The following is a 19,703-nucleotide window of genomic DNA, read 5'->3' as shown; positions in this document are numbered from 1 at the left end:
CTAATATGAGCAAGAAGGGGCGAGGCCAGTCTGTAGTGAGAGAGCTAGGTTTCCAGATGAGGCTGAGTTCCATTCATGCTGACAAGTTCAGTTTACACACCACACTCTAAGAGAAACTTCCTAAGAGGCTACTGACAGGGTTTTATCAGAAGGCAGCCAAACATTCATGCAATATACTCCAAATTCTGTTTACTGTCCAACCTTTTCGGGGAGGACGTTGGAGCATAGAAGCCACTCTGACCCAAATGTCCTGCTGCCTCAAAAGAAACACAAGAGGAGACTCCATCAAGACCAGAAATATGCTCTTCCTTTTCTCCCCTCCCCAGGGCCAAGAGGTATATGGTACGTTCCCCAGCTCATAAGCCGACTAACGGTCCTTCGAATGTATTTTGTCCCCTTCACCATCCTCAAGAGAACACTGCTTCCCGCTGATTACACACTAAAAAGGGGACTTTTGGTTTAGTGTTGCTCAAAAAAGAGTAAAGAGATGATTCTTGGGCCAGCCCCATGGCTCACTCGGGAAAGTGCGGCGCTGCTAGCACCAAGGCCACGGATTTGGATCCTATATAGGGATGGCCGGTGCACTCACTGGCTGAGTGTGGTGCAGACAACACTGTGCCGAGGGTTGCGATCCCCTTACCGGTCAAAAAAAAAAACAATGATTCTCTGAGCAGTCTTCTTCCAGAATTTAATACCATTGGAAAAAAAGCAGTTGTACCTTGGCTTTGTTCATTTTATCTTTTTTGTGCGAAACTATCACCTCTTGCAGGGTGAGTTAGACAAAAGATTACTCAGAGCCCATGTATTCAGAATAATGAGAAACACGAAGGGACTGCACCAAGGGAAAACTCCTTCAAGTGAGGAGAGCCCAGGCACAGCCCCGAGTCAGTTTTTGCTCAGTTTTTATTATAAAGACAGGAAAGTTACAGAAGAAAAACAAGTGGTTAATCAATCATAGTGAAAACATAAACAAATTGGCTATGTGACAATGTTCGTTAAAGCAGTTGTAACCTAAAATAGCTGAAGCAATTTACCATCAAAAGGAGTCATGAAACTAAGCTATGTGACATACAAAAAGAAACAATGAGATAAACACCAAAGTGCCTAACTCCCCAAGAAACTCAAAGAAACAGCTTAGGGCAAGATACAGAATTTCCCCCTAACACTAACTAGCAGAATATCCTTGAAGATCCTTCCCATCATTTGGGTTTAGCTGCACCAAGGGCAACTGCCCCCAGAGCAATCACTTTTCACTGTGTTTCAATTCTCTTTTCTACATCAAAGGCTTTAGTCCTGTGAAAGTATTCAGATCTTTCTTGATCTTAGCATTTCTACATATTTTCCTAAAGGGTTGGGCTTTGGCCCCCTAAACTAGAGGCTTTGGCCTCCTAAACTACAGGACTTTGGTCCAGGCTTTGGCCTTCTACAGTAAGGACTTTTGTCCTCTAAACTACATGTGTTTTATTTCTATCTCATTAATAACTTCTTAGTCAATATCCTCAATATGAAACTACCAGAATAGAAAATAATAATAATAATAATCAGTTTGGGGGAATAAAGAAGCCAAGCCCACTTCTTGAAAGCATTAAGTGCTTCTCAGTTGAACCTTTCTTTTTGAATAATCTTTAGTAATATGAGACTCCTTTATTTTTTATTTATTTTATTTTTAAAAGATGACTGCTAAGGGGATCTTAACCTTTGACTTGGTGGTGTCAGCACCACGCTCTCCCAAGTTTGCTAACCGGCCATCCCCATATAGAGATCCAAACCCATGGCTTTGTTGTTATCAGCACCACCCATCACTCTCCCATGTGAGCCATGGGCAGGCCCGAGACTCCTTTAATGGAGTTTTATGTTAAAAGTGATTACTTGCCACCACAGTCATGCAATGAAGTGATTTCAACGACTGCAGATAAGATACGATGGTTACAGCAGAATGTCCTCTCATAAGTGTTAATCAAAGGTCAGTTTCATAGTGCTTATATGTTCCCAGTATGAAGGGAGGCTCCATTTTATTCAGTAAGTATGCCATGGTGTCTGTTAATTTTTGTTCCTTTCTTCTTCCTTCCTTCCTCACTTGTGGTTGTCAAATGTCAGCAAACTGGTGGCATGTAATGTGGGCCTTTCACGGAGAGAAGGATGTCATTGCTACAACAGAGGCCCCAGGCCCTCTTGGGAGTCTAAAACATCCAAGATCGTACCTGTGTATGCCCATTGCCATTCGCACAGGGTGGTTTTGAAACCGAAAATTCTCGTCTCCCAGTGTTGACCACCTTCCTTTTCTTAAATATTAGGTTTCTCAATACTTTAAGCAGCCTCAGAACTACAGTGTCTGTACGAATAAGCTCTAGGACACCGTCAGACCCAGTCCTGACCCCTTTTCTGCTCTGGCCATAGACGAAACTGAATGCCAGAGAGTGCTCAGCACAAATCCCTCCGTCAATCTTCACCTCTCGTCTGACACATACCAACAAAGAACATTTTTTTTCATGCTCAAGCTGCCTGGAAGAAGAAAAAAAGAGAGAATGCCTTTCCCAGAAGTGGATGATGTTTTCTAGAGTCATATACACTATTTTTTTTTAACGTGTCTCTACTTCTTTCATGTGCCACACATATTAAGGCAGGGTGGTGGCATGAGGTAGAAGAAATAAGCAAAACTTCTCTACAGATCATAATTTACCCACAGTCTAGGTTTTTAAAGACAGATCTTCTAAAATTAATCTCACAGAGAGCATTTTTCTTAAAAGTACATTTCATTCTGCCATTTACAGCAACATGAATAAGCTTAGAGAAAATTACGTTAAGTGAAATAAGCCAAACACAGAAAGAGAAAAACCACGTCTTCACCTATTAGTGGGAGCTGAAATAAAGAAAGAAAGAATCACAATAATACATTGAACATTCAAATAAAAGAGAACAGAACTATGGTTGTTAGAGGTGAGAAAGGGGGAGGAGAGAGAGGGCTTAGTGAGAAATTAGTTAAGAGTCACAGAGATTGATTATGTTTTGTGAACCTGAGTATACTAATTATCCTGGTTTGATCACCACATATTGTACACATGTATTGATATTCAATTCTGTACCCCACAGATATATGTAATCATTTATGCTTCGATTTTAAAAACTGTCAAAACAAACAAACAAAATAGTACATTTGAAATATTTCAAAGGCATAAACCAGAAATTAATTGTTCTAATACAAGGAAATTTCTTTGATTTATTAAAAAACTTTAGAAACTGTCTAGCACAAATATGTTGACCCAAGGTAGGTTTCCGTTGCGGATATTAGTTTTGGCTGAAAAATTATAAATATAATCTTGTGAGGAGTGCAGCAGCTTCAGCATTTTATAGTAATCTAGCAGTTTCTGGGTGTGGTCTTGCCTTCTAAAGTTTTCTACAATGAATAACACATGCCAGTACGCTTTCAAAAGAGGTTGATAGTCAAACTAATTAGGAAGAAGTTATTAACAATTTGGAAGGGAAAAATCCTTTTTTGATTAAAACTTGACTTATATAACTTTGGTCTTGATTTAAACAAATAGAATGTAATCAGAACCTTGAAGATCTAACTTGTAAGTGCCTTAGAATCAAAATTCTTAGCAACCATTTTAACTACAGTTACTTAGAAACAAACGAAAGGGGGAAAGAAAGGGGCAGAAATAATTCTTTTTTGGGCAATACAAGCATGTGGTCTCTCCAAGTAGATGTAAAAAGTGACATTTTAAATAAATAGAATTATGGGCCGAGCATATGGCGCACTGAGAGAGTGCGGGGCTGGGAACGTGGCACCGATCCCGCAGCGGGTTCGGATCCTATATAGGAATGGCTGATGCACTCACTGGCTGAGCGCCGGTCATGAAATAGACAAAATAAATAAATAAATAAATAAATAAATAGAATTATAATATAAATGTATACAAAGTAGGGGAATGGACTTGTTCTGAGTTGTTTTCAAAAGAGCAAAAATATATTTACCTGTGTTCCAACTGGCTGAATCCATGGCTAGAGTTGCCCCAAAAGTTGCAGCAGGGGAGTTCTCACAAGGGACTGCCCGGAACAATCCCAAAATGTGGCCAGTGGGGATTCCAAAGAAAGAAGCACTAAACATTAGGGTAATCAGTCCAAAGCATTTATTAGGGGAACCTACATACAGAGAGGGCTTCAGCTTCCGCACGATGGACAGTGAGACAAGAGATGCTCTACCAAGTATGGCCTAATTGAGGAGGTTGGGTTATGGAGTTTATATGAGGGTTTAAAGAATTTGGTTCAGGGTTGGGGCTAGTTTCTACTGGTTTAGTGACATGTTTGATCTTTTGGTGTTTCAGGAAACAACCTAAACATGTTGATCAGTGCCTGGGAAGGTTCAAGGCCCTGACTTGGGTTCAAACCTGCAGGGGGAAATATACTGCCGGCGAGGTCACAAGGCAGTCAAGGCCCTCTGTGTTTCTCAGTTAGGACAGAGAAGGAAAGGGGGTTGCCTAGGGGACCTTACAACCGAATTCTCATCATGGGGTACAGTACTCGTAATTGGGCATGCTCTGAGCATACATATGGTTGTGCTGTTTTGCAACATGTTCATTTGGTGCTGATGTGACTCCTCTAGGAAAAATGGCTATCCTGTAAGTAAAATAATAAAGTTAAAAGCCCTTCTCTTGATTTCCTGTGACCAGTTCAAGTTTGTTTCATTTCACTTGGACATGGACGCGGGTTCTCATATCTTAAGGGGACACCCTCTGTAGCAGGTTGCTATGATAACATAACCCTCATCATATACCCTTCATCCTAAGAATGCTGCATACATTAGTTATATTACGGGATTCATTTGAGGCTTTTCTTACACTCCCTCTCATTAAGCCAAGACCGTAGGGGTGTCCCAAGGAGAGTGAATCCTTGCCTCAGCCACATCCTCTTAGCAGACGAATGCTCATTTTCCACTGTGGAACTCACATAGGACCACAATCATTTACCAAGAGAGACAAACATTCACGGGCCATACTATAAAAAATTGCCAAAAGCAGAGAACCAATCCCATCATCACATGCTGCTCTTACAAGCAAAGTGTGCTTTGTCTTCTGGCACACACCCAGCTTAAAGGAAAAGACTATGATAGTTGGGGAGGCTGTGGAGGCCCCATATGTCTCTAACAAGGACAAAGCTCCCCACTTGCAGCACCAGTGAATCCTACCACGACTGCCTGCCCCAGTACAGGGGCTACGGAGGGACCCAGCAACTCTCCCGGGGGCACAACAGCCCACCCACAGCCCCAGCAACCTTGCATGGGGCAGCCTTCCCTAAGTGAGGAGCTTCACAGTGACCCAGTGCCTCTCTTGGGGTTACAGGGGCCTGCACACGCACTGCAGTGGCCTTGCTCAGAGAGGCCCACTTCAGCCAAACAGCTGCATAGAACCCTACTATCACTCTAGGGGGTGCAGGATCCCACCCACCACCACAGCAACTTTACCCAGAGTGGCCCACTCGGACTGAGGAGCTGCAGAGAGAACAGATATCTCTCTTGAGAGCACAGGGCCCCACCCATGACCACAGCAGCCTTGCCCAGAGTGGCCACTCCAGCTGATCAGCTACAGAAGGCCCCAGCATCCTTCTTGGAGACACAGGGTTGCACCCACAAATCCAGAGACCATACCCATAGTGGCCCACTCCTGCTGAGGAGCTGCAGAGTGACCCAGCATTCCTCTTGGGGACAAAGCAACCCACCCAAAACTGCTACCACCTCACCCAGGGTGTCCCACTCCAACAGTGGTGCTGCAGAGAAACCCGGTTTCCCTCTTCAGGGTGCAGGGCCCCACCCATGAATCTAGTGATCTTACCCAGGTTGACCCAGTTGGACAGTAAAACTGCAAAGCACCCAAGCATCTCTCTTGTGGGCATAGGATTCCACCCAGCTCTCCAGCAACTTCACTCAGTGTCTCCCACATTAGCTGTGGAGCTACTGAGAGCCCCAACTCCAACTTTGAGGGTACAGGGCCCAGCCTGAAGACCCAGTTAGTCCAGTGAGTTTCCCAGTGTACCTGAGGAGCTGCTGAGCACCTCATTTTCTCCCTCAAAGCCCAAGATCCTAATCTCAATTCCCAGAAAACTCATCCAGGGACACTTCTCTTAAGCTGAGGAGCTTCATAGCACATCAGTACATCTGTCAGGGACAGAGCATGATAGCCAGGGTTTCAGCCAGCCCACCCAGGGTCACCCACTTTAGCTGAGGAGCAGCAGGGTACACCAGTGCTTCTCCCAAGAGCTTGAGACCTCAACCATGACCCCAGCCACACAGCCCAGTGTCACTCACTTCAGCAAGGAACTGCTGAGGACCCCAGTGCCCAGGACACAGAGGCACTCACAGACAAGTCTTACATTGAATACAGTCAAAGTATTTATACAGAAACTACACTACTACATCTACCTGGAACAAACCTAAAACACCCTACACAACTGTCACCGTAGAGCATATCTACAGGAGGGAGTCTCTCCCCCTCCAAAGCTACTCCAGAATATTAGAAGAAGCAATTGCTTTGCCAGATGCCCATACATCAACATAGGTGTGCTGGATTGAATGTCCCCCCAAAACTTAATCCCCACTATATCAGTGTTATAGGGTGGGAAATCCTATTATGGTAATTGAAAAGTGGGACCTTGAGGAAGTGATTAGATTGTGAGGATCATGCCCAAGTAACCGATTAGTGCATTGATGAATCAATGGTGGTCATGGGCATGGTACTGAGGGATTTAAAAGAAGAAGGAGTGAGGAGTTAGCTCTCTCTCTACTCCACCATTCTCACTATGTGACATGCTGCATTGCTGTAGAGTCACCTCACCAGATGTGTTCCCTAGACTTTGGACTTTCCAGTCTCCTAAACCGTAAGCAATAAATTATATTTTCTCACAAATTACTCAGTACCAAGTATTTTGCTATAAGCAACAGAAATGGACTAATACAGTAGGGATACTAGACATAGGAAAAAGCAAGAAAATATAACACCCTCAAAGTAATACAATAATTCTCCAATGTCAGATCCCAAAGAAAAGGAAACCCATAAAGTCCCTGAAAAGGAATTCCAAACAATAATTTTAAGGGAACTCAGTGAGATGCAAGAACATTCAGATGGACAGCAATAAGAAATTAGAAAAAAAATACAGGACCTGAGGGAGGAATTTAACAAATATATGGGTATTTTTTTAAAGAACCAAGCAGAACTCTTGGATCTGAAGTGTTTGTTGAACAAAATAAAGAAAATACAGCTGAAAGCTTAAGCAAAAGGCTAGAGCAAGCAGAAGAAAGAATTTCTGAACTCAACGACAGGCTTTTTCAAAAAACCCACGGGAACAAAAGAAAAAGGAATTTTTTAAAAATGAAGAGGGCCTATGAGATCTATAAGTCAACCTTAGACATACAAACACCCAAATTATGGGTGTTCGAGAAGTGGAGGACAAAAGAAAAGTCAATAAAAACCTATTGAATTAAATAATAGCTGAAAACTTCACAAGTATTGGAAGAGATATGGACTTCCAGATCCAAGAGGCTCAAAGATCCCGAACAGATTCAACTCAAAAAGTTCCTCTGTGAGGTTCACTGTAGCCAAATTGTCAAAGGTCAAAGACAGAGAACTCTAAAAACAGCAAGAGAAAATCATCAAGTTGCCTATAAAGGAAACCCCATCCGAATAACTGCACATTTATCAGCAGAAACTTTACAGTACAGGAGAGAACAGGATGATATACACAAAGTACTGAAAAAAAAAAAAAAGCCAACCAAGAATACTATACCCAGCAAAGCTATCCTTCAGAAATGAAGGAAAAATAGTTTCCTTCCCAGGCAAACAAAAACTGCAGGAATTCACCACCAGAAGACTGGCCCTACAAGAAGTCTTCAAGGCAGTCCTACATTGGCAATCCAAAGAATGATAATCATTGTCATAAATATATGAGAAAGAATAAAAGTCACTGGTAGAGCAGATACACAAACAAGAAAGAGAAAGAAACTATATCTTATCACTACAAAAAAATCATTGAAGATAAACAGTAAAAGGGAGAGAAAGGAAAAAATCATATATAAAGCAATCATTAGAAAATCCATAAAATGCCAGGATTAAGGCAATATCTTTCAATAACAACCTTAAATATAAATGGATTAAATTCCCAACATAAAAGATAAAGACTGGCTTAATGAATTTAAAAATCAGACCCAAATATATGCTGCCTACAAGAAATGCATGTTACCTATAAAGACACACAGGTTAATAGGGAAGAAATGGAAAAAGACATACCACACAAATGAAAACCAAAGATGACCAGGAGTAGCTATACATAAATTGGATCAAATACGCTTTTAAGCAAAAACTATAAAAAAAAAAGATCATTATATAATGAGAAAGGGATCAATTCAGCAAAAGGATATAACAATCATAGATATATATGCACTCAACATCAGAGCACCTAGGTACGTAAAGCAAATATTTTTATATCCAAAGGGAGAGATACACCCAATAGCAAAACAACTAGAGACTTGAACACCCCTCTCTCAACATTAGACAGATCATCTATGCAAAAATTTAGCACGGAGACAATGGATTTCAACTTCACTTCAGACCAATAGGACTTGATAAACATATACAGAACATTTCATCAAACAACTACAGAATATACATTCTTCTCATCAACACATGGAACATTCTTGAGGACAGACCACAAGGTTCACCACAAGTCATGTCTCTACAAATTTTTAAAAGGTGTAATCATATCAAGTATCTTTTCAGACCACAATGGAAGAAAATTAGAAATGAATAAAATGAGAAATTTTAGAAATTATACGAATGAATAGAAATTAAAATATATGCCCCTGAATGACCAATGAGTAAAAGAAGAAATTTAAAAAATATTTTATATTCTTAAAATAAATTAAAATAAAAGCACATCATACGAAAACCTGTGGGATACTGCAAAAGCAGTACTAAGAGGGAAGTTCATTGCAATAAGTGTTTACACCAAAAGAATAAAAAGCTATTGTAAACAAAACCGCATGGTACTAGTATAAAAATAGACATTCAGACCAGTGGAGTAGAATTGAGAACCCAGAAATGACCCCTCAGGCTTATAGCCTTCTGATATTGGATAAAGGCAACAAAAATCTACCTTGGGGAAAAGACTGCCTCTTCAACAAGTGGTGCTGGAAAACCAGATATCCATATGCAGAAGAATGAAACTAGATATGCATCTCTTGCCATACACTAAAATCAACTCAAAATGGATTAAAGACTTAAGTATAAGACCCCAAACTGTAAAATTACTGAGAGAAAATATAGGTGAAACACTTCAACAATTAGGTCTGGGCACAGGCTTTATGAACATAAGCCCTGAAGCACAAGCAGCATAGGAAAAAGTGAACAAATGGGACTGTATGAAACGAAAAATCTCTGCACCGAAATGGAAACAATCAACAGAGTGAAACAACAACCTACAGAGTGGGAGAAAATTTTTACTAACTATGCATCCGACAAGGGATTAATATCCAGAATATACATAGAACTCGAGCAATTATCCAGTAAAAAACCAAATAACCCAATCAAAAAATGGGCAAAGGAGCTGAATAGACATTTTTCAAAGAAAGGCATGCAAATGGCCAAAAGGTATGTGAAAAAATGCTCAATATCACTAGGCATCAGGGAAATGCAAATTAAAACTACATTGAGAGACCACCTCACCCCAGTCAGACTGGCTATAATCAAAAAGAGGGTGAATAACAAATGCTGGCGAGGGTTGGAGAGAAGGGAACACGTCACTGTTGGTTGGACTATAAATTAGTAAAACCACTATAGAAAACAGTATGGAGGTTTCTCAAACAACTATAGTTTGATCTTTCATATGATCGAGCAATCCCTCTTCTGGGTATATACCCAGAGGAATGGAAATCATCCTTTCAAAGGGATACCTGCACTCCCATGTTCATCACAGCTCTGTTTACAATAGCCAAGGCATGGTACCAACCTAAATGTCCATCAATGGATGATTGGATTAGAAAACTGTGGTATATATACACCATGGAATACTACTCTGCCATAAAAAGAATGAAATACTCCCATTTGCAACAACATGGATGAACCTGGAGAAACTTATGTTGAGTGAAATAAGCAAAGCACAGAGAGATCATTACCACATATAGTCACTCATATGTGGGAGCTAAGATAGAAAGAAGGAAGGAAAGACCACAGTAGTGCATTGGTCTTGCAGAGGGAGAGAACAATCCTTAGGCTACAAAGTGTAGTGGGGAAGAACTGGGGAGGGGGAGGAAGGTTGGGATAATTGGGTGCAGGTCACAGGGTACAAATGCAATTTGTGGTAATGGGTATGCTGTCAGTATGAATCTGGACCTCACATCATGGGCATGAGGGGTGACAATTAACTTTGTATCTAATGAATAATCATAATAAAAAATGCACATGTAAAAAATGAATAAATAAAATAAAATAAAATATATCTTGCAAATAAATAAATAAATAAATAATGTTGTTGAATGTGAAAAAAAAAGAATAGAAAGACTTCAGATAAATAACCTAACATCACACTTCAAAAAACTAGAAGTACAAGAACTGCCTAATCTCAAAATTAGTAGATGGAAATAAATAATGAATATTAGCAGGGAACTGAATGAAGTAGAGACCAAAAAAAGGAATATTCATGAAAAAAATCTGTTTCTTTGAGAAGATAAACAAATTTGACGAACCATTAGCTAGACTAACTAAGGAAAGAAGCGAGAAGACCCACATAAAAATAATCAGAAATAAAAAGGGAGATATTACAACTGATACCACAGAAATGCAAAAATTTATTAGAGACTATTCTGAATAACTACATGCCAACAAACTTGAAAATATGACAGAAACGCATAGATTTCTGGACACGTATAACCTACTAAGACTGGACCAAGCAGAAATAGAAAGCCTGAACAGACCAATAACAAGCAATGTGATTGAATCAGTAATTGGCAGTCTTTCAACAAAGAACGGCATGGGACCTGATGACTTCACTGCTGAATTCTACCAAACCTTTAAAGAAGATTTAATACCAATCATTTTCAAACAATTCCAAAAACTTAAAACGGAGGCCATGCTCCCAAACTCATTCTATGAGGCCAGCATCACCCTGAAACCAAAATCAGACTAAGACACAACAGAAAAGAAAAAGAAAACTACATGCCAATATCCCTGATGAACATAGATGCAAAAATCCTCAACAAAATATTAGCAAACAGACTACAATAGCACAACAAAAGGATTATACACCATGATCATGGATTTGGGATTCATCCCAGGGATGCAAGGATGGTTCAGCATACACAAGTCAATAACTGTGATACACCACACCAAAAAAATCAAGTACAAAAACCATATGATTATTTCCATAGATGCAGAAAAAGCACTTGACAAAATTCAACGTCCCTTTCTGACACTCTCAGCAAATTAGCTATAGAAAAAAAGTATCTCAACAGATTAAAAGCCATATATGACAAACTCACGGCCATCATTATCCTGAATGGGGAAAATCTCACTCTCCAATGAGGCCAGAATCCAAGTTTGTTCTTTCTTTGGGAATTCTTCCCTCAGACATAGAGGCAATAACCCTCATGCTAAAATCCTATATCTCTTATTCCTGTATTCTTTAAGGATTTCTTTACCCTTTAGTAATGAATTCCCCACTACTAGCTAAAATTTTCTCATGTTAAATTTTCCCCATTCATTTGGGAGAAGTTGAAAGCTTTTCCTCTAAGAATAGGAGCAAGACAAGGATGCTCACCACTCCTATTTAACATAGTATTGGAAGGTCCAGTCAAAGCAATTATGCAAGAGAAAGAAATAAAGGGCATCCAAATTGGAAAAGATGAAGTGAAATTGTCCCTGTTTGCAGATGACATGATCTTAACTATAGAAAATCCTAAAGACTCTACAAACAATCTGTAAGAACTGATGAACGAATTCAGTAAAGTTGCAGGATACAAAATCAAAATACAAAAATCTGTAGCATTTCTATACACCAACAATGAGCTAGCACAAAAAGAAATCAATAAAGCAATCTCATTTGAAATACCCACCAAAAAAACAAAATACCTAGGAATAAATTTAACCAAGGAGGGTGAAAGATCTCTACAATGAAAAGTACAAAACACTGATGAAAGAAACTAAAGAAGACACACAAATAAAGAAAGACATGCTATGCTCATGAGTTGGTAGAATTGATGTTGTGAAAATGTCCATATTACCTGAAGTGATCTACAGATTCTATGCAATTCTTATCAAAATACAATGTCATTCTTCACAGGAATAGAGAAATACAATCCTAACATTGATATGCAACAACAAAAGACAAAAACAATTCTAACCTTCATTTGGAGCAACAGAACACCTTGAATAGCCAAAGCAATTCTGAGAAGAAAGAAGAAAGTGGGAGGCATTACAATTCCTGACTTTAAAATATACCACAAAGCTATAGTAACCAAAACAGCATGGTCCTGGCATAAAAAGAGACACATGGACTAATGGAACAGAGTAGACAGCCCAGAAATAAATCCACATTCTTATAGCCAACTGATCCTTAACATATGTTGGGGAAAAGACTGCCTCTTCAATAAATAGTGCTGGGAAAGCAGGATATCTATGTGTAAAAGAATAAAACTAGATCCCTATCACACACCATATACAAAAATCAACTCAAAATGGATTAAAGACTTAAATGTAAGACCTTAAACTATAAGACATCTAGAAGAAAACATTCGAGAAATGCTCCAAGACATAGGACTGGGCAAAGACTTTATGCAAAAGATCTCAAAAGTACAGGCAACAAGAGCAAGAATAAACAAATGGGATTTTATCAAACTGAAAAGCTTCTGCACAGCAATGGAAACAATAAACAAAGCAAAGAACCAACCTGCTCAATGGGAGAAAATATTTGCAAACTAAACATCTGACAAGGGACTAATTAATATCCAGAATATACAAAGAACACAAACAACTCAATAAAAAAAACCAAATAACCCAATTTAAAAATGAGCAAGGGTGCTGAATAGACATTTCTCAATAGAAGACATACAAATGGCCAACAGGTATATCAAAAAGTGTTCTACATCACTAATCAACAAGGAAATGCAAATGAAAAGCAAACTGAGATATCAGCTCACCCCAGTTAGACTGGCTGTTATAAAAAAGACAGAAAAGAACAAATGCAGGTGAGGATGCTGAGAAAGGAGAACCCTATACATTGTTGGTGGGACTGTAAATTAGCACAGCCATTATGGAAACAGTATGGAGGTTTCTCAAACAACAACAGATAGAACTACCCAAAGGGATGGAAATCATCATGTTGAAGGGATACCTGCACTCCCATATTAAATGCAGCTCTATTCTCAGTAGCCAAGAAATGGAACCAACCTAAATGTTTATTGACAGATGATTGGATAAATAAAGTGTGGTGCATGTGCACAATTGAATACTGCCCAACTATAAAAAAAGAATGACCTGCCATTCACAGCAGCATGGTGAGCTTGGTGAAAATTATGGTAAGTGAAATAAGCCAGGCACAAAAAGAGAAATACCACATGTCCTCACTGGTAAGTGGGAGCTAAATAAATAAATAAATAAATAGTGGACCTTTCACATGGAGAGAGAAGAACTGTGTTTACTAAAGCAGGAAAGAGGAAGGAGGAGGGGGTTGTGAGAGGCTGATTAATAGACACAAAACAGCAAGATAGGAAAAATAAGTTCTATTGGTATACAGTCAAGATAGGCATGTATAATTACCAATAATGTTTTGCATGTTATCAAGTGGCTAGAAGAGAGATTGAATGTCCTCATCACAAAGAAATGATTAAGTTTTGTAATGATTAATGTGGTAAGTCCCCTGATTTGATCATCACACATTGTATACATGGATTGAAATTCAACTCTGGACACCACAAATATACATAATCGATCGATACATTTCATCTTCTCAGCAAGGTGGTTTCCCAAATAAAGCCTTTTTCCTTGCCTCAACACCTTGTCTCTCCACTTATTGGCCTGTCATGCAGTGAGCAGACAGACTTGGGTCTGGTAACATGTGCACCCAACTCCAGAGCACCCAGTTATATAAAGCAATTACTATTAGACCTAACAGGAGAGACAGACTCCAACATAAAAATATTTGGGGATTTTAATACCCCACTTTCAGCAGAGGACAGATCATCCAGACAGAAAATTAACCAGGAAATATCAGAATTTATCTCTACTACAGGCTGACCAGATCTAACAAATATTTATAGAACGTTTCATCCAACAGCTGCAGAATACATATTCCTCTCACCTGCCCATGGAACATTCTCTAGAACAGACCATATGTGAGGTCACAAAACAAGTCTCAACAGATTTTTAAAAATTAAAGTCATATCAACCACCTTCTCTGGCCACAGTGGAATAAAACTAGAAATCAACAATAAAAGGGACACTAGAGACTGTACAAATACATGGAAATTAAACAATATACTCCCAAACAACAAATGGGTCAAAGAAAACAAAAAAGAAATTGAAAAATTCTTGGAGAAAATGAAAATGATAACACAATATACCAAAACCTATGGAACACAGCTAAAACAGTTCTAAAATGGAAGTTTATAGCAATAACCACTTACATGAAAAAAAAAAAAAAGACTTCAAATAAACAACCTAATGTTATACCTGCAGGAACTGGAAAAATAAGAACAAACCAAACCCAAAATCAGTAGAAGAAGAGAAATAACAATGATCAGATCAGAAATAAATGAATTAGAGATTTTTTTTTAAATACAAAAGATCGATGAAACAAAGAGTTGGTTTTTTGAAAAGATGGACAAAACCAAAAACCCTTTAGTTGGACTAACAAAAAAGAGAGAAGACTCAGCTAAATAAAAGCAGAAATGAGAAAGGAGACATTACAACTGATACCACAAAAATACAAATATTGTAAGAGACGACTATAAAAAACTATATGTGAACAAGTTGGAAAACCTAGAAGAAATGGATAAATTCCCAGACATATACAACTTATCAAGGCTGAATCATGAAGAACTGGAAAATCTAAACAGACCAATAATGAGTAATGAGATATAATTGTACAATACAATAATTGTAGCAGTAATTTAAAAGTCTCTGAACAAGGAAAACCCCAGGGCCATATAACTTTACTGCTGAATTCTACCAAACATTTAAAGGAGAACTAATACCAATGCTTCTCAAACTCTTACAAACAATTGAAGAGGAGGGAATACTTCCAAACTCGTTCTGTGAGGCCAGCATTACCCTCATACCAAAACTGGAAAAAGACACAACAAAAAAAGAATACTACAGACCAATATCTCTAATGAACACACATGTGAAGATCCCCAGTACAATACTAGCAAACAGAACCCAATCGCACATTTAAAAGCTCATTGGCCATGATCAAGGGTGATTCATCCCAGGGATGCAAGGGTGGTTCAACATATGCAAATCAATAAACGTGATATATCAGATCAACAGAATGAAGGGGGAAAAAATCACATAATCATTTCAATGGATGAAGGAAAAGCATTTGATAAAATCCAACACCCCTTCATGATAAAAACACTCAACAAATTAGGTATAGAAGGAATTTACCTCAACACAATAAAGGTCATAAATGACAAACCCACGGCTAACATGATACAGAATGAACGAAAATTGGAGGCTTTTCCTCTGAGATCTGGAACAAGACAAGGATGCCCGCTTTCCCCACTCTTATTCAACATAGCACTGGAAGTTCTAGCAGAGCAATAAGGCAAGAGAAGGCAATAAAGAGCATCTAAATTCAAAAGGAGGAAGACAAACTATCCCTATTTGTAGATGACATGATCATATACACAGAAAACCCTAAAGACTCCACCAAAAAATTACTAGAACTAACAAATGACTTCAGTAGAGTGGCAGGATACAAAATCAGCACACAAAAATCAATAGCCTTCCTATCCGCCAGTAACGAAATAGCTGAAGAAGAAATCAAGAAGGTAATCCCATTTAAAATGGTTACCAAAAAAATGAAAACCTAGGAGTAAATTTAACCAAGGAGATGAAAGAAATCTACAATAAAAACTCTACAACATTGGTGAAAAACATTGAAGAGGATACAAATAAATAGAAAAATATCACACGTTCATGTGTTGGAAGAATTAACATCATCAAAATGTCCATTGTACCCAAAGCAATCTGCACATTCACACAATCACTATCAAAATACCAATGATATTCCACACAGAAATAGAAAAAGCGATCTTAAAATTTGTATGGAACTAAAAACGACCCCGTATAGCTAAAGCAATCTTGAACAAAAAGAACAAAGTTTGGAAACATCACACTTCCTGACTTCAAAATATACTATAAAGCTATAGTAACCAAACACCATGGTACTAGTATAAAAGTAGACAATGGAACCGAATAGATAGCCCATAAAAATAGACAATGGAACCAAATAGAGAGTCCAGAAATAACCCCACGCACTTACAGCCAACTAAATTTCGACAAAGTTGTCAGGAATATACAATAGGGAAAGGACAGCCTCTTCCATAAATGGTGCTGGGAAAACTGGATATTCATATGCAGAAGATTGGAACTAGTCCCCTATTTCTCACTATACACAAAAATCAATTCAAAATGGATTAAACACCTAAATTTAGGACCTGAAACTATGAAACTACTAGAAGAAAACAGAGGAGAAATGCTACACAAAATGGGAGTGGGCAACGTGTTTTTGAGCAAGACTACTGAGGCACAGCAACGAAAGCAAAAATATGCAAATGGGACTACATCAAACTAAAAAGCTTCTGCACAGTAAGAGACACTATCAGCAGAGTGAAGAGACAACCTACAGAATGGAAGAAAGTGCTTGCAAACTATACATCAGATAAGGAGCTAATATCCAGAATTATACAAGCAACTCAATCAACTCAACGGAAAAAAAAAAAAGAAAGAAAGAAAGAAAGAAAGAAAAAAGAAAAATGACCCAATTAAAAAATGAGCAAAGGACCCAAACACACATTTCTCAAAAGGAGACATACAAATAGCCAAAAAGCACATGAAAATATGCTCAAAATCACTAATCAGCAGGTAAATCACCAGGTGAATGCAAATTAAAATCACAATATCATCTTACCCCAGTTAGAATGGCTGTTATCAACAAGACAGAAAATAACAAATGCCGGTGAGAATGCAGAGGAAAAGGAATTCTCCTACATTGTTGGTGGGGATATAAATTGGTACAGCCACTGTGGAAAACATTATGGAAGTTCCTCACAGAACTGAAAATAGATCTACCTCAAGACATATCTATCCCGCTACTGGGTATATACCCAAAGGAAATAAAATCAATATATCAAAAGGACACCTGCACTCGCATGTTCATTGCAACATTATTCGCAATAGCCAAGAGAAGGAACCAACTTGAATGCCCATCAATGGATGGATGAATGGGGAAAAAAACCCACAATGGAATACTATTCAGCTATGAAAAGAAATAGTGTCCTACCATTTGCAGCAACACGGATGGAACTGGAAACCATCATGTTAAGAGCAGTAAGTCAGGTAAAAAAGACAAATACCACATGATCTCACTCATATGTGGAATATTTTTTAAGTGCTTCTCATAGAAATATAGAGTAGAACAATAGTTACCAGAGGTCGGGAGGGCAGGAAGTGGGGGAGGAGGAAAAGCGGTGAACTAAGTGGTACAAAACTATGCTATCTACCCTAAGTGAATCATTGTGCAGTATATGCATGTATTGAAGCACACTGTACCCCACAAACATGTACAAGTAAATGTTAAAGTAAAACTAAAGTAAAATAAAACCAGACTTGTGATTAAAAGATTTTTCTTTAGTATTGCAATCTCTTAACCAGTTATTAATATAATTAGAAAGAGCTTAGAAAATCAAGTGAGCACAGACTGCAATACATTCGCGCACACCCCCTACTCATTGATCCCCCGCTGGAGTCCTGCGTCGGTGCTCTAGGTGGCAGCCACCGACCTGCCTGTGCCGCTGCAGCGTCACAGACTGTGAAGAGAGGTAATGAATGGAAGCTGAGGGCCCCTGATGAGGCTCACAACACAAAAACGATTTAATTACTACAAAGAAGAGGCCAGTATAGTGCCGCAGAAGTGGAAGTGACACCTGCGCCTGGGCTGGAATTCTTCAGTAGCCGCCCTCTGCGAGCCGGATTCCACTGGGCGCCTGAACCTACTGGTGTGCTCTGGCCTCCCCTCACTTCCCATTCACGAAACACAGGCTGCTCCTAGGAAACAGCAAGAGGAGCATCTTGCCACTCAGAGGTGGGACGAGAGTGGTGGGAGGAAGGGGCGAGGTTGTTCTCTCAGTAACGAAAGTGCATGCTCAGCAATCGGTGGCCGGGCAGGCGAGCCAGGATTGCAAAATCGACCTTTATGAGCAAGTGTACCCTCTGGTGCCCCCAAAGTGAGGCAACAGAGTTTCCACCGAAAACCCCCAAATCACCTAACTTCTCTGACTCAATTCAGCTCTTGGACCTCACTCAGTGAACAACTCCTTTCAATATCCAAGAGTATGGTCCAGTTTCTCCATTTAAAATTATCTATGGCTTCTAACATTGTATCACTTTCTCCATAGTTTTTGTCCTTTTATCTTTATTTTTTATTGAAACATAATTGATTATACATATTACTGGAGTACAGAATTTAATATCAATACCTGTGTATAATATGTGATGATCAAATCTGGATTATTAGTAGATTCATCATTACACGATGTAATCATTTTTTGTGACCCTTTACTAATTTCTCGCTAATCCTCCTCCTCTGCCCCCTTTCCCACCTCTGATAAACTCAGTTCTATTATCTCCTTTTGAAAGTTCAATGAACTACAGATAGATCTTCCATACAATCCAGCAATCCCACTTCGGAGTATATACCCAAAGTAATGGAAATCATCATGCCGAAGAGATACATGCACCCCCAACCTCATTGCAGCTCTATTTACAGTAGCCAAGATATGGAACCAACCTAAATATCCATCATCGGACCACTTCGTAAGGAAAATGTGGTATATATACACTATGGAATACTACTCAGTCATCAAAAAAAAAAAAAAAGAGTGAAATTCTGCCATTCACAGCAACACGGATGAGCCTGGAGAAAATTATATTAAGTGAAATAAGCCAGGCACAGAGGGAAAAAGACGGCAAGTCCTCACTCATATGTGGGAACTAAGAGAGAAGGAAGGAAAGAAAGAACACAATGGTGCATTGAACTTGCAGAGAGAGAGAATAGACCTTGGGTTGCCAGTGGTGAGTGATGGGGACGGGGGTTAGGCAGAGGTTGGGTGGGGGAATAATTGCAATTTGTGGTGGTGAGTATGCTGATATGCTGATTTGATCATCACATCTTGGGCACAGGGGCTGACAGCTCCGTGCCGCATGAGTACATATAATCAATACAAATTAAAGTTTAAAAATATAGAGTTTTTAACTTCAGCAAAGCTGTATTAGGTCCTATCTGCCCATACTAGCCGTACGATGGTGGATTTCTTACGCCTCCTTTCTGAGTCAGAGTTGTCTGATCCATGCAAAGGAGGAAACAGTAGTTCCTGTGCACAGAAATGTTTAGAGGAAGGTGGATACAATAAATATTGGCTATTGTTATTATTAATGCCACTT

Source organism: Cynocephalus volans, chromosome X (genome assembly GCF_027409185.1).
Source record: "Cynocephalus volans isolate mCynVol1 chromosome X, mCynVol1.pri, whole genome shotgun sequence".
Classification (NCBI taxonomy): domain Eukaryota; kingdom Metazoa; phylum Chordata; class Mammalia; order Dermoptera; family Cynocephalidae; genus Cynocephalus; species Cynocephalus volans.
This window is presented reverse-complemented; position numbering follows the sequence as displayed.